The sequence below is a fragment of the Geotrypetes seraphini genome, chromosome 10 (genome assembly GCF_902459505.1).
Source record: "Geotrypetes seraphini chromosome 10, aGeoSer1.1, whole genome shotgun sequence".
NCBI classification, from domain to species: Eukaryota; Metazoa; Chordata; class Amphibia; order Gymnophiona; family Dermophiidae; genus Geotrypetes; species Geotrypetes seraphini.
Window position 1 is genome coordinate 131551639 of NC_047093.1, and position 17187 is coordinate 131568825.

Sequence of the window (17187 nt, forward strand, 5' to 3'; positions counted from 1 at the left end):
AGGTCTCTATCATATCTCCTCTGAGTCTCCGCTTTTCCAGGGAGAACAGCCCCAACTTCTTCAGTCTGTCAGTGTATGTAAGGTTTTCCATACCCTTAATCAGTTTAGTTGCTCTTCTCTGGACTCCCTCAAGCATTGCCATGTCCTTTTTGAGGTACGGTGACCAGTACTGTACACAGTATTCCAGATGCGGGCGCACCATAGCCCGGTACAGTGGCAGGATGACTTCCTTCGTTCTGGTCGAGATACCCTTCTTAATGATACCTAACATTTGGTTTGCTTTCCTCGAGGCTGTGGCGCATTGTGCCGACGCCTTCAATGTCGTGTCTACCATCACTCCCAAGTCTCTTTCCAGATTACTGACCCCTAGCATTGATCCCCCCATTTTGTAAGTGAACATCGGGTTCCTTCTCCCTATATGCATGACCTTGCATTTCCCTACATTGAAGCTCATTTGCCACTTTTTCGCCCATTCTTCCAATGTCGTAAGATCCCTTTGGAGATTCTCGCAGTCAACCGTGGTTTCAACCTTGCTGAATAGTTTGGTGTCATCTGCGAATTTGATGACCTCGCATTTTGTTCCCGCCTCCAGGTCGTCAATGAATATGTTAAACAGGAGCGGTCCCAGCACCGATCCTTGAGGAACCCCGCTCGTGACCCCTTGCCAGTCCGAGTAATGGCCCTTTACACCAACCCTCTGCTTCCTGTCTGCCAGCCAGTTTTTGATCGGTGGACCTCCCCGCGCACCCCATGATTCCATAGCTTCCTGAGCAACCGCTCATGTGGTACCTTATCGAAGGCTTTCTGGAAGTCTAGGTAAATTATGTCTATGGGTTCACCTTTGTCCACCTGGTTATTTACCCCCTCAAAGAAGTACAACAAGTTTGTGAGGCACGACTTACCCTTGCAGAACCCATGCTGGCTCGACCTTAGCTGTCCATTTTTTTCAATATGGTCACAGATGCTGTCCTTAATCAGTGCCTCCATCATCTTTCCCGGGACCGATGTGAGGCTTACCGGCCTATAGTTTCCCGGGTCGCCCCTCGAACCCTTCTTGAAGATGGGCGTGACATTAGCTATTTTCCAGTCCTCCGGGATCTCTCCAGTTTTTAGGGATAGGTTGCATATTTGCTGAAGTGTCTCTGCTATTTCATTCCTTAATTCCTTGAGCACCCTTGGGTGAATGCCGTCCGGACCTGGTGACTTGTCGCTCTTTAGCTTGTCTATCTGCCTGAGGACATCCTCCTGGCTCACCTCTAATTGGACCAGCCTGCTATCTTGATCTCCATTTTCTATTTCCTCTGGTTCCGGAATGTTGGATGTGTCCTCCCTCGTGAAGACCGACGTAAAGAAGTCATTTAACTTGTCAGCTATTTCTTTTTCCTCCCTCACTACTCCCTTTCTATCCCCATCATCCAAGGGCCCCACTTCCTCCCTCGCTGGTTGCTTTCCCTTTACGTACCTGAAGAATGATTTGAAATTTTTTGCCTCTCCCGCTAGTCTCTCTTCATATTCCCTCTTTGCTCTCCTAACCACTCGGTGGCACTCCTTCTGGCTTTCCTTGTGTTCCTTTTGGTTGGCCTGCGTTTGGTCCTGTTTCCATTTTTTGAACGATGCTTTCTTGTTACTGATTGCCTTTTTTACAGCTGCCGTTATCCATGCTGGGTTCTTTATTCGATTTTTCTTGCACTCTTTTCTGAACCTGGGGACGTACAGGTTCTGTGCTTCGTGCACCGTACGCTTGAGCAGGGTCCAGGCGCTTTCTACGGACTCTACCTTCCTTGTGCTGCCGTTGAGTTTCTTCCCCACCATTTTCCTCATTGCATCATAATTCCCTTTTCTGAAGTTGAGCGCTGTTGTTGTGGTTCTTTTCACCCTGGATGATCCCAGTTCTAGTCTGCACTGGATCATGTTGTGATCGCTGTTCCCCAGTGGGTCTGATACCGCTACTTCCTTTGCAGGTCCCCCCAGTCCACTGAAGATTAGATCAAGAGTAGCTCCTCCTCGTGTAGGTTCCGTGACCAGCTGTTCCAGGAAGCAGTCCCTCGTGGCTTCCAGGAATTTGGTCTCTCTCTCGCAACTTGAGTGCCCGATACTCCAGTCTATCCCAGGGTAGTTGAAGTCCCCCATCACCACCACACTTCCATTCTTGCATACCTGCCGCAGTTCCGTCTCCAGGTCCCGGTCGATTTCTTCCGATTGGCCAGGCGGACGATAGTATAGACCCAATTTGATGTCTGTTCCAGATCCTCCTGGTAGCTTAACCCATATTGATTCCAAGCCTTCCGACCTTACTGCTGTTTCCATTTTGGTTGAGGGTATGGAGTCTTTTATGTATAGCGCTATTCCTCCACCCTTCTTGTGTGTCCTGTCTCTCCTGTAAAGTTTGTACCCTGGTATGACCACATCCCATTTATTGTCATCAGCCCACCACGTTTCTGTGATTCCAATTATGTCCAGGGCTTTTTGACTGGCTATAATTTCCAGCTCTCCCATTTTGGCCCTGAGGCTCCTCGCATTTGTGTAGAGGCAATATAGGTCCTGATTTGTCGCCCGCCCTGCTGTTTTCTTTCCATGGCTCGGCGCTCCCACCTGGCTTGCCTTTACTCGGTCATCCACCTCCCGTGGCGTGTCCGTTTTGCCCCCATCCAGTATCTCCTTTTTTGGATGGTCCTCTTGCTCCCATTGTTCTCTTTCAACCATGCCTGTAAGGTTCGTTTGGGCACTGGGCCCCTGCATTGCATCTGTGGGCCTTTTTTCTGGAGATTTCCACTCAGCCCTTTTGTCTAAAAGTTCCCTCCCAGTCCCTTTGTCCAAAAAGTCCCTCCCAGCCCCTTTGTCCAAGAGTTCCCACTCGGTCCCTTTGCCCAAAAGTGTCCCCTCAGTCCCTTTGTCCAAAAAGTCCCTCTCAGCCCCTTTGTCCAAGAGTTCCCACTCGGTCCCTTTGCCCAAAAGTGTCCCCTCAGTCCCTTTATCCAAGAAGCCTCTCATAGGAACAAGGAAAGAGAAGGGAAAGCTGGAAGAGATGCACAAGGAAAGGTTTTCCTTTTTCAAGAATAGAAAGAAGAATTTCTTACCTGTGATACAAGGCAATAGACATAGAAATCAAAGCAAATAAAATAAGACATCTTTTTATTAGACTAAATACTTTCTTTGAATTACCTGATCACAACCCAGGGCAGACATTTCCCTCCTGTTTCCCTCTGAATTCTGCAGCTGTTGGGATGGATTCAGACTGGAGATTTCCCTCTTCCTGGAAAGATTAGCAGATTGGGCTGATCCCTGAGTCTTAGATATAATCCCTCCTCACCCCTATGCAGGAAGGGAACTGGGTCTCCCAGGGATTTCCAGTTGCAGGACACAGAAAGTTTCTGCTTCTCTTCTAAATCTTGTCTGTTCTTTGCTGCTCTGCGGAAGTAGAGAAAGCAACTGAGCATGCTCAAAGCTCTTCACCCCACCCCTCCAGTGAGGTCATCCTGGAATATCCCGCCTCCTTAAGGTGGAGCTGTAGAAATAGCAGCTACAGGTAGCAGATCGTTCTTGGGTGGAATCAACTCTGCTGTCTCAAGATTCAGAAGAGAATCAGAAGCGTTCTGGGTCCTGCAACTGGAAATCCCTGGGAGACCCAGTTCCCTTCCTGCAGAGGGGGAGAGGAAGGATTATATCTGCCAAGTCTGTTCCTCTCTTGCTCATCTTTCCAGGAAATCTCCAGTCAGAATCCATCTCTGTAGCTGCAGAATTCCTATTGTAACGTCTGAGTTTCATCACTGACAGTTAAGCAAGAGGAAGATCCTGCACATTTTTACTAAGGTCAGCCTGGACCGTTCAGTCATTTAATGCTAGATGCATAAAAGGTCATCATCCTCACTTCATCCCATTTGGGGGGTTTTTTCTCCCCTACTTTGCATGGAGTAGGCTGCCTTGGAGATGGAGGAGGCAGCTGATGGAGCTGAGATCAGATCTGCAAATCCTAATATCATGGGGCTGAGAAATCCGTATTGTTAAAAGAAATGGTGGTGAGGAGGAGGCTTCTCTGTTATGGAGGGAACACGACTGATGGACGGTTCATAGTCATTTGTGCGCAGGAAAAAGTTAAGTTTTCTCTATAATGGGGGGGGGGTTGCAACCCCCCCACTCCCCCCAATGACAGCACGAAGAGTATGAAGTAAAGTGGTTCCCCCCCACACACATCCCACCGGAGCTCTTTAAAAGTAACTTTTTCGGCGGTGCGCTGGGGTCTTGCGCCGAATTGTCAGTGCGCTGAAGTCTCACGCGCTTTTCTCCCGTCACCTTGATGAACAGGATACAGTTTGGATGTTTGTATTGATGGTGGAGTAGTATATATAACAGTACATAATGAAGTTTATATTAATGCATTTTAATATTAATGGATTGATCTGTATGAGTTTGCAGGCAATGCAGCTCATTAACTTTTTTGGTTAATTCACTGAAAGTTAATGAGAACTGACGCAGAGTATGAACCAAAGAGTATGAGCAGATCAAAATACCAGTTAAGGAAGATTATAAAATAAAGTTATTAAAGAGAATATCTCAATGTTTATCTCAATAATAAGAAATACTCAGCACCTCAGTACAAGAAGAGGTAGTGAACAATTAATTCAATGGAACCATGAGGCAAATTTGGGCAGGAAAATTTTCTGATAAAGAACAGTAATTCGTTAAAGTTAAGGGAATCAGAATCTATTTCAAAAGAGGTATAAGATTAAGGAATGACTAGTTTAATCTGGAACTGTTGCTTCTAGAAGTGCCGATTTCCATCTAGCACTCATGAACACAAATTGGTGACATCTTTGAGGACCTAGGGTTTTGCTTGGAAAAGCCGCCACTGCAGCAGCACGCAACTGCAGGGCATGGCCTAAGGGGCATGCTAGGCCCCTTGTAGCCACGAGGAGTATGAATATTATTTTTGAAGAAGAACCTGCTCCTCCTGTGAGTGCGGGGCCCAGTCGTTGGGGGGCTTCCACCCGCCTCGAGATGGCAGCGAGTGGATCGTGGATTCCAGAGTGGGAGGGGACGCCGTGGTGGTGGACCTTCACTTCCAACTGCTGCCTCCTCCTCAAATAGTCTTCCGTGATGGTGGATGGACAACATCTGAGTGACTGTGGTCTCCTTCCCCTGCTATCGGGGGGATTTCCCTCTGTTGGGGTGGTATCTACCCCTGGTGCTGGTGCTCCTGTATTCTGGGATCTGGTTTGGAGCTGTGGGGAGTCACTTTTGGACTGGATGTGTTGTGTGGGGTGCGGGATGGTGTGGAGCAGTGGGGAAGTGGGAAGGAGGGGGGCAATGGATTCTAGGCTGTGGGGGGCGGTTGGGTAAGTGTGCTCGAATTGGGGATTGTAGTTTTTGTTATGTTGATTGCTGATTTTTGATTATGGGGATATGAGATAGGGGCCTCGGGGACTGTTCTCTTCCTTGTACGTTGGTGGGAGATCTGCGGACTCTCACTCGGGATGTAGGGGGGTGGTGGGGAGGGGGCTGCAGGGATGTCACTATCTGGGTAGGGTCTTCCTTTATTTGGTGTCCATTCCAAGATGGGGGGGTTTAGGCTGGTCTCTTATAATGTCCGGGGTCTTAATTCTCCCAATAAAAGGAGGGCTTTCTATAGGGAGTTGACTCGCCTGCGAGCGGATGTTTGCTTTGTACAGGAAACCCATCTGCTCTCGTCTCATGAATCTGTAGCCCAGGATTCCCGCTTTCCCCAAACCTTCTGGGCCTCTAGGGTGGGCACGTCCAAGAGGGGAGGAGTGGGGATTCTACTTCGCAAGGGACTTCGTTGCGAAGCGAAAAGGGTGGTCAGGGACCCTCAGGGTAGGTATATTATGTTGGAGATCCTCATTGAGGGGTGTTTATATTCTCTGGTTAATGTCTATGCCCCTAATGAAGGCCAGGGGGCCTTTTTTCGTGATCTGGTGGCCCGGGTTCTCCGATTTAAGGGGGGTGCTTTAATTGTGGGCGGGGACTTCAATCTTACTGTGGCCCCTGGTTTGGATAATTCGGGAAGGGCGGACCACTATGGGAGGAGGGAGCGTAAACTGCTGAGGGAGGCGCTGGCTGCTCTGAATGTGGTTGATTGTTGGCGTTGGCTGCATCCTTCGGACAGGGACTACACCTATTTCTCGGGGTTGCATTCTACCTACTCTAGAATTGATGCTATATTGTGGAGAGGGGGCTGCTCTGCCGGGTTGAGTCGGCGGGGATAGAATCGATCACGTAGTCGGATCATGCTCCTGTTTGGACTAGGTTTCTGGGGGAGGGGGGTGGCTCGGGACAGAAATTTTGGCGTTTTAATGACAGCCTCCTCGATGACCCAGAGGTTGGAGAACAGATTGAGGGGTGGATAAGGGAATACTTGGACTTGAATTTGGAGTGCGGGGCCTCGATGGAGGCGGTGTGGGAGGGGTTGAAAGCTACCCTTCGGGGTAGGTTGATTGCTCTGGCTTCTGCTCGGCAGCGCAAACGTAGGGAGGCTGCGGCGGTCTTATTACTTACTATTGGGCGGTTGGAAAGTCTCCATAAGCGCCGACCTTGGGATGACGAGCTGCGTGGGCGCTTGTTCCAGGCACGCCGTGATCTTCAGGCGTTGGATTTGGAGCGCTTGCGATTCAATTTGCAGCTATTGCAACAGAGATATTTTGAGTTCTCTAATAAGGCTAGCCGACTAGTAGCTCACCGACTGAAAGTGAGACAGACACGCAATCAAATTTTGTCCATTCGGGCGGCATCGGGAGAGCTCTTGCGTAAAGATGATGATATTCGAGCACGTTTTGTTGAGTTCTACTCCCACCTTTATTCTCCGGATGGGGTTGGGTCATCGCCAAATCTTGATAGCTATTTAACTTCGGCGGGGTTGCCTAGGATTGAACTGGCAGATGCGACCCGGTTGGATCGTCCCCTCATGCTGATTGAGGCTCGGGGAGCTTTGCGCTCCATGAAACTTGGCAAGTTGCCTGGGATGGATGGCTTTATGGTTCGCTATTATAAGCGGTTTCAGGATCTGTTGTTGCCTCCCCTGCTCAGCTTTCTTAACTCTTTGGAGGGCGGCGGTGCGCTTCCGTTTTTCATGCACTTGACGGGTGTTACTGTGTTGGCGAAGGCGGGGAAGGATCCCCTCCAATGTGCTTCCTATCGACCGATATCCTTGTTGGGGGTAGATACGAAGATATTTACATGGATTTTAGCAGATAGAATGATGAGTTGGATTCCTCGGTTGATACATCCTGATGAATCGGGTTTTGTGGTGGGGCGGCAGGTGGGGGATAATACTCGTCGGGTTTTTAACCTGTTCGAGAGGGCTCGGGGTGGTGGTCGGGAGACGGTCTTCTTGTCGGTTGACGCCGAGAAGGCTTTTGATAGGGTTTCCTGGCTGTATTAAAGTGAATGGGGGTTATTCTGATACCTTTACTCTGGGCCGGGGAACACGGCAGGGGTGCCCTCTTTCCCCGCTCCTTTTTGCACTGACGGTGGAACCTTTAGCACAGCGGATGCGGATGAATCGGGCTATCAGGGGGGTTCTGGTTCCGGGCCGTAACGATAAGTTGTCTCTGTTTGCGGGTGGAGGATCCTGAGAGTTCCTTGCCGGCCATTTTGAGAGAGCTAGAGGAGTTCGGCCGGGTGTCAGGGTTTCGTGTTAATGTGGGTAAATCTGAGCTACTTAATGTTAATCTACCTCCGGACAGAGTGAATCTTCTTCGGGCTCGGTTTCCGTTTCGGTGGGTACAGCATTCTATGCGCTATCTTGGGGTCTATTTTGGTCCGCCGGGAACGGATCTCTATGATCTTAATTTTCCTCCACTTTTTCGTCGTATCCAACGAGATCTGGCAAGTTGGAAAGATCAGTTTTTCTCCTGGTTGGGTAGGGTGGAAATAGTGAAGATGATGATTTTGCCGCGCCTTCTGTTCTTATTCCAGGTATTACCGCTTTGGGTGGGTAGGCGTACGTTGGAGGGGGTGCAGCGGCACATTTTTTATTTTATTTGGGCCGGTCGGAGGCCTCGCGTGAGTAGGTCGGCTATGTGCTTGGGTCGGAGTGATGGGGGGTTAGCTGTTCCCAATGTAGTGAAGTATTATCAGGCTGCCCAGCTGCGAACCCTGTTGGAATGGCAAGCGCAAGTCCCAAAGCCGTGGGTGGAGCTTGAACAACGCTTATCCGCTGGGGTGCCCCTGTTGCATCGGCCCTGGGTGCCTGGGAGGGTACGACCTGAGCAAGTATTGTCATCGGTAGACACAGCCTTGCGGGTCTGGAATATGACCTGGCGTAGTTTGTTGATGGGTAGGCACCACTCTTGGTATACGCCGTTGCGCCATAATGTAGCCTTTGAGCCTGGTCGGGGTGAGGGGGTGTTTACTAGGTGGGAGGCTCATGGATTGGTGTGTGTGGGTCAACTGTGGGATCCGCTCTCCGGCAGTGTTAGGTCTTTTGCTGAACTTCAGGACCGTTATGATCTTTTGGCTCGGGATTTGTTTCCCTACTTGCAGGCTGTTCACTACTTGCGGGCCTCAGGAGCCCTACGGGACGTGCAGGCGGGTAAGACACCCTTTGAGTTGTTGTTGGGCCCGACTCTCCGGAAGGGTGCTCTATCTGCTATCTATCGGTGCCTTAATGGTCGGGGGGTTCGGCCCTTACCTTATATGTTAGCTTGGGAAGGAGATTGGGCATTTGCTATTTCTCTGGAGTCTTGGGGGGACATTTGGAGAGAAGTTGCTTCGGCGGGCATTGCAGCATTGGTGGTTGAAAATGGGTATAAAGTTTTATTTAGGTGGTACTATACTCCTCAGGTTCTGGCTCTTGGCGCGGGGGGGGGCGAATGCTCTTTGTTGGAGGGGTTGTGGGGAGGTTGGCACCTACTTGCATATGTGGTGGCATTGTGGGCGGGTGCGTGGGTTCTGGACTGAGGTGTTCTCTCGAGTTTCCCGGATTCTCACTTTGCAGATTCCGGTGGACTGAAGACATGCCCTGTTGTTTTGGCACCAATTGGATCTCGACTGGGGAGACTCTCTATTCTGCAAGTTAGCTTTTACTGCTGCCCGGCTGGCCCTTGCATCTTTGTGGAATCAGGGGCGACCCCCCACTTGGCATATGGTAGAACAGCGCTTAACTAACTGGCAGCTTCTTTATCAGTTGACGGCTTTAAGACATGGAAAATACCATGGCTATGCTCAAATATGGCATAGGTTTCGGGCTTCTATAGGGATTAGTGGGAGGGGGAGTGGGGGGTTGGATTGGATGTTTAATTGGGACTCTGGGCCTGGAAGAGACCTTATCATGCCTGTTTTTCTTGGTGGGGTTAGGAGATCTTTTACCCAAAGGAGTGGTGTGGACATTATGCTTTATCCCTGGGGGAGTGGAAGGGGGGTTGCTGTGGTTTTGATGGACTTGTGGTTGGGATTTTTGAAATGTTAGGGTTATAACTACTGTTTCAGTTGCTGACAGCAATGTTGATTCTTTCTTTAGTACTTTGCTGTTGCTGTGTGCCATTGCCCGCACCTGGAGTACTGTGTTCAATACTGGTCGCCGTACCTCAAGAAGGACATGGCGGTACTCGAGGGAGTGCAGAGGAGGGCGACTAAGCTGATAAAGGGTATGGAAAATTTTCCATACGCTGACAGGTTAAAAATGCTGGGGCTGTTCTCCCTGGAGAAGAGGAGACTTAGAGGGGACATGATAGAAACCTTCAAAATCCTTAAGGGCATAGAGAGAGTAAATAAGGACAGATTCTTCAAACTGAGGGGAGCCACAAGCACTAGGGGTCACTCGGAGAAATTGAAAGGGGACAGGTTTAGAACAAATGCTAGAAAATTCTTTTTTACGCAGAGGGTGGTGGACACATGGAACGCGCTTCCGGAGGAAGTGATAGGCCAGAACTCTGTACAGGGGTTCAAGAAGGGTTTGGATAGGTTCCTGGAGGATAAAGGGATAGAGGGGTACAGATAGAACTTGAGGTAGGTTATAAAAGTGGTCAGAAACCACTTCACAGGTCGCAGACCTGATGGGCCGCCGCGGGAGCGGACCGCTGGGCGAGATGGACCTCGGTCTGACCCAGTGGAGGCAACTTCTTATGTTCTTATGTGTTTTTCAATAAAAGCTTTTATTTGAAAAAAAAAATATTATTTTTGAAGTTTGAATTCTAAGGTAATAATTTTTCTCTTCTATTATGGGGAAAAGGAAGGTTAAAACAAAAAATTGTACTCCTGTATTATCCGGTCCGATTGAGCGTCACTTGACTGCTCCTAATTTGACTTCTCCACAAACTGTAAGAGTTGATTCCATGTCAGGGGCATCTCTCAGTCCTTTAGATCGAACTCCTCCACAGTGATTTAAGTTCTGAAAGAGGTCCTAATGTTTCTCCACCTGAAAACTTGGAACCTCAGGCATCTTCAAAAAGTCCTATAAGAAAATGCCTAAAGTTTTCTCTTGGCAAGAAGATATGACTGAGGAACAAAATCCAGTGGCGATTCCACAGGAAATTTTCTTAGAAAATTTATGGTTAATAATAGTAGAATGGAAGGTTTCTTGAAATTAGTCATTAATCAAAACTCATAGAAACATAGAAACATAGAAATAGACGGCAGATAAGGGCCCACGGCCCATCTAGTCTGCCCACCTTAATGTCCCTCCCCTACCTTTGCCCTGTGAATAGATCCCATGTGCCGATCCCATTTGGCCTTAAAATCAGGCACGCTGCTGGCCTCAATCACCTGTAGTGGAAGACTATTCCAGCGATCAACCACTCTTTCAGTGAAAAAGAATTTCCTGGTGTCACCTCGTAGTTTCCCGCCCCTGATTTTCAACGGATGCCCTCTTGTTGTCGTGGGACCCTTGAAAAAGAAGATATCTTCCTCCGCCTCGATGCGGCCCGTAAGATACTTGAACGTCTCGATCATGTCCCCCCTCTCTCTGCGCTCCTCGAGCGAGTATAGCTGTAATTTGTCAAGCCGTTTTTCGTATGGTAGATCCTTGAGTCCCGAGACCATCCGGGGGGCCATTCTCTGCACCGACTCCAGTCTCAGCACATCCTTGCGATAATGCGGCCTCCAGAATAGCACACAGTATTCCAGGTGGGGCCTCACCATGGATCTATACAATGGCATAATGACTTCCGCCTTACTCTGTATTTTCTGTATTTTCAAAGGAAGTTGTTGCGAAATTGGATTATGTGAGTTCTTTTTACCGTGAAAATTTATTGATATTTTGTAAAATCCAAAAGGGGAAAAAAGAACGGTCTCCTTCCGACTTGCTGTTATCGCACGGCGTTGATTGATGACTTTGTTGTCAAACCCTGCTACCTATTTCACAACATATTTCACTATTATGCTGTTTATCTTAAGCTCCTGCTTTAAACATTAGTTTTTTAGCTTTTCTGATGCTACGATCTGCTTCTGATGTTCGTTATTACAACCGTTGCTGTTTGGATCTCACATGTGCTTCTGCCACCATCTTGACACGCTTTCTTCTCTTCCCTGTCTTATGCTTTCGCTCCCACGCTTATTGTGACTCCATTTTCCTTCTATCGATCTGTAATCTTCTTTACTTTACGTGTCATGCTAACCCCAGTTTATGTGGGTTCTAACTTAAAGATTCTGGATAAGCGTTTGTCTTCAACTGAACCACAAGTTTCTGCCTTGCAAGGTGTTTCTACTTCAGCTGTTAAAGATTCATATAATTTGCATTATTACATTACGTTACATTACAGATTTCTATTCCGCCATTACCTTTCGGTTCAAAGCGGATTACAAAAAGAGTTATGGAAGAAGGGTTACAATGTTAGATCAGAGAAGGTTTCCAAGAGAGGGAAAAGTAGGATCTGGGGTTAGGGAGGGGATGGTAAGAGGGGGGTTAAGCTTTATCATGGTATTAAGCTTTATTAAGGGATTTCTTGAAGAGTATCGTTTTTATTTCTTTTCTGAACTTATAAACTTGAGATGTTGGGTCAAAAAAACCTGTGTTTTGTTAACTTTCCTATGACTCATTTACTTTCATCTGAAATCTTATTAAGGAAATTCTAGGGTTACAAAATGTTGACACTTTATCCATTTTGAATTGTTATTAAACGTATTCCTCAAAAAAGGAAGCTTTCTTCTGAACAAGGGGTGTAACAGAGTTTGATTTAACTGGATTTTGGGAAGATTTAATACAAACTAGGTCCACTCTTTTGGTGATATGTTCTAATGAAAGTGATCAAGCTTTGATTATGAAAACTTCTTTTTAAAATAAGGATGCTAAATTTTTTGGAGCTAAAGTATTGATTCTTCCAGATGTGGCTAAAGCTACACACTTGAGACGTAAGGCATTTCGAGTGTTAAAACCTAGAGCTGTAACTTTGGGAGCAATATATTTTTTGACATTTCCTTGAAAATGTTTATTGAAATTTCAGGATAAGGATTTTGTATGTTTGGACCCATTGTAATAAGAACAATTTCTTAACTTACATGAAAGTCAAAAACGATGACTGATTTCAAAAGGAGTCTTTAATAATTATGCCAAATATATGTTGGATTTTTGTTTAACCGAACTTTCTGAATTGCTTAATTTTAAAGTTTATAAAAATGTTAGATTTATCCAAATTTCCTAATATATTTCCTATTCCGATATCACTTTTTCTTGATGTGGGCTTGATGGAATGACTGTATTATTACTTAATAGTTTTTTATATTATTTCTTCTGGATTTCCATATCCTGTATCCTATTTGGATTTCATTTGATAAAATGTATAAGGGGGTCTTTTACTAAACATGTGCTAAATACTAATGAATCCATAGAATATAATGGATGCATTTAGCACGTGCTAAATTGGCTACTGCACCTTCAAGTTTCAAGTTTATTAGATGACTTGATTAACCGCTTAATCCAAATTTCTAAGCGGTGTACACTTAAAATTTACATATGTTAGGGAACAAAACAGTCCATAAAATTAATAAATAAGATTAATATACTAAAAATTAACATTGCTAAACAATAGGTAAGGAGGGCTGAAATACAATTCGTAAAGAAAAGGAGAGACATCAAGGGAAAATACAAAAGGGTAATAAGACATATAAGGGGAATAAAATAAACCAAAGCAATAAGATAACAGATTAATTTGCGAATGCATCTTTAAAAATAAAAGTTTTTAACTCATTTTTAAATTTCGCAAACTCCTTCTCCTCCCGTAAAAACATAGGGAGGGCGTTCCAAGTCTGCGGTGCTGTACAAGAGAAGATAAATTGTCTCCTCGTATTAATAACTTTTAGTGAGGGAATAGATAAAAGATTCTGTTCGCTAGATCGTAAGATTCTCTTTGCAGAATAAGGGATAAGTAATCTAAATAAAAAAGCTGGGGTCTTATTATATAAGGTTTTAAAAATAATTGTACATAATTTATGAGTAATTCTATATATGACTGGAAGCCAATGAGCCTTTTTGAGGAGTGGTGTTACATGATCAAACTTTTTGGATTTAGTTATTAATTTAATTGATGCATTTTGAATGCATCAATTTATTAAAAGGACCCCTAAATGAGGAATATGTATAAATGAGGAATGACTATTGATTCATTGAAATGTCGGTGTTCTTTTTTTATGTTGGAATTGCTGATACAGTGCACTATTGTGTCTCTTGATTTGTTTGACTTTTGGATCTTTACCCGGTGGGATGTGCTCTACTATCTTGATGTTGTCTTTGTTTCATTGCACTGCATTCTGCTTCGGGTGGGGGGTTCAAGCTGTTTACTCTTGCGTGCTGTTCCAGTTCTGTATGAGACTTGCTTTGGTCTGGGGCTATGCCCCGAGTGCTTGTTTGTACTTTATTTTGAAAACCAATAAAAACTGTTGTACCATAAATGAGGAATGACTAAACATGGCCGCGAATGCAAAAGATTAGGAAAGAAATTGTAAGCTTCTTATTTTGGCTCAAGCTTTGAGGACTTTAAATTAAGCTGTGGAATAAATGGAGGGAAATGAATTTATTTAATTTTCTATACCGTTTTCCCAGGGGAGCTCAGAACGGTTTACATGAATTTATTCAGGTACTGAAGCATGTTTCCCTGTCCCGGTGGGCTCACACTCTATCTAGTGTACCTGGGGTAATGAGGGGATTAAGTAACTTGCCCAGGGTCGCAAGGAGCAGCATGGGTTTGAACCCACAAACTCAAGGTGCTGAGGCTGTAGCTTTAACCACTGCGCCACACTGTTTGCTTCTTCTCTCCTAAGCTCTGCCCCTTCCTGACTTCCATATGGGACAGGGGTCTGGGAACGGAGGTACTTGTGCTGAGAGAATCTTCATGTTTGGCTGTTCCTGATAATAATCGAGATGAAGCGTTGAATTAATTATGACTCCCAGAGCTCCGTTTGCAGCATTTGGACCTCTCCAAGCCAGACTCTCCTGCAGAGAGATTTCAGGCTTTCATCTTCCTAATGATCCCCAGGGTTTCTAAAACAAAACTCACTATGACATTGGGGGACACCTTAGGGGTCCATTGGAGCTGCCAGTGGCTCTCTGGCATTGAAATGAGTCATTGACCTAGAAGATAAATTGACAGCACTTGGCTCTTGAGGTTATACTGTGGGCAATAATAGTGACAGCTAAGGCCGATGCTGGACAGACTTGAATGGTCTGTCCTGGAAATAGTGAGAAACAAAGGAGTGACCAAATCCAGCATGGGGGAATGGAGTTCGTTGCCGGACAGACTTGTATGATCAGTGTCCCACATGCGGTGAGAGACAGGTGAAGGTTCGACTACTCCAGTGTGTTGATCATTTTATTGTCACATAGTGTGAGTGGGGGAAGTATTTAGCTTAGGAGGGAGGGGAAGGCGACTGGTAAATTAAATAGTGTCAGCAGTACACTACGTATCTTCCCCATCGTGTTTGGCTGCCTATAAGATTGACATGGTGTTGACTTCACAATAAGCATTTAAACATGGGTTACCTGGGCCTACAGAGAGTGATTGTCAAGACTCTGGTCACTTTGTTGGGCAGACTGGATGGACCGTGAGGGTCTTTTTCTGTCTTCATTTATTATGTTACTGTGTTACACCTGTGCAGAAGTTAAATGTGTTTCAGATCCAGCAGTTCCCTGGCCCTTATAACCTGAATAGGAGGCTCCTTCTTTCGCTGCTGTGGGGAGAGGAGCCATTTTGTGCCATTGTTGTGTTTGGTCTAAATAAGTACATTAACAGGCTCCATCCCACCTGAGTTCTTATCTCTGTCTTCAGAGGAGGCCAAAGAAAAACAAACTACCAGGCCCAAAAGTGTAGTTTGAACATTCAAGGCCTAGGGAGTGTTTTGGGATCATACTGACTGGTAGGACGACCTCCATGTCTCACCCAAATCCAAGTGGCCATTTTATTGGGATAATAATATCATCAATCAATTCATTATTAAACATATATAGTTGGTACATCTTCCAGTTAAATTACAATTGCTTTATTATGATCCATTGACAACTTGCGTATTCCAGCAATGTTCCATTGGTTAGTTTTAAGTCACATGGTTTCCCTAGCAACAATAATAATTCAATTATCACATGCTACTGAATCACAAGACATCCCAGTGTGAAAAATATGTTACTGAGTCAATGTGACCTCTAGTCTGTTTTCAGGGAACGGTTTTCTATTATTTATAAGTTATGTTATGACTTCAGCATCTTGTTCTAGACATTAATCCAAAATATTTTCCTTTTTCTTCACTTGGTAAGAAAAAATATGTTCTCTGCGTGCTGTCTACACTAGTGTCACCTACATAAAGACTTATGCCCCCCCTTATATCCTGCATAATACATTTATCGTCATCATTGTTCTTATTTCCCACCTCTTTTCTAATAATCTTTATCTTTAGCGCCCTCTACTGGTGACTGAGACTTCTCCCACTCTGCCTTAGAATCATAAGGGCCCTTTACTAATGCGTGGTTTCAGGAAGACTCATTTCTGATCTGTAGCAACACAAAGAACAGTCCATGTTTTAAAAAAAAACCAGAAATTTCTATTATGCGGCATCCATAAAAGAACTGTTTGTAGATCTTGAGAAAAGGAGTTGCCACTTCAGTATTGCAATGATCAGGATGTTGGTAGAACAGATTTCTGATGACAATCAGTACGGCAGCTCCCCTCTCTTTTTGGCTCTGTACTGGTGGCAGAGCCTAAGAAAACAACATAATTCTGAGCACTTACAACGTAGGCTGGGGTGACTGACTAGACACTCATTCTGCACCTGGACTAGCTTTCTACACACAATGCAACTTAGATTAGTTCCTTCTTCAGTATCTTCTTTAACTGTACAAACAACTTGTTTTGAGTTTAGCCACCCATCTGTTTATCCCAATGGACTCTGTACCACCCATCTTGTCCCCATCAAATATCTGCAATTGGTCCTTCGGCTATATGATAAGCTGTAGTATAGAACAACATTAACATATCTATGTTATTTGAATGTTCGGGTGTATGCTTATTAGGTGTTTCATAAGTGTTATGCTGACATTGTATTATCTACTATAATAAAACGCTAAGCGCGCATGTGCACTCTTACCGGCATGTTCCCTGATCTGTAGTTCCATGGTTGGCAGGAGTGCGCATGCGCGCTTCCACCCGCCCCCACTCACTGGAAGGAAGGCAGTTCATCGTTGTCACCCCCTACCCGCCGCACCCCTCCCCGCCGCACCTTAACCCCTGTTGAGTCTCCCATCTACCCCTCCCACTTCACAGACAAAGTTTATTTTTAAATTCAAATTATTCAAATTTTTAAATTCAAATTATTTTTAAATTCAAAGCCGCCACTGCGGCTCCTCTCTCGCAGTCTTGCCAGCTCAGGCTCCCTTACATGCAGGCAGGGATTGAGAGAGACTCTCGATCCACCATCCCGGTCCAGCGTCCCGCCCGGTCCCACCTTCAAATTTATCTTCGGCAGCGACAGTCAGGTTGGAAAAAGGAAGTCGCGTCAGGAGGGGTGCGGGATGCGGCAGAGGGAACTTTCCCAAGCTACGGGACTTGGCGGGAAGGAATAGGGAGACGTTGGTTTGGTATGTATCTACAACCTCTGTCCCTGACTGCATTTGCATATATGTAGTCTTTTGTGCACATAACTGAAGGCAGTACGTAGAGGGGTATTTGGCATGGGACTTGGTGTTTCTATTACAATCGTCACTCGGGAGGGAGGAGTAGATACCAGCAGGGGTACGTTACAGAGGGAACATGAAGG

General features: G+C 45.7%; 1 pseudogene; it reads right to left on the minus strand.

The window, feature by feature from the left end:
- The window catches only part of LOC117367670, a 92361-nt pseudogene that overhangs the window by 15706 nt on the left and 59468 nt on the right, over nucleotides 1-17187 (minus strand).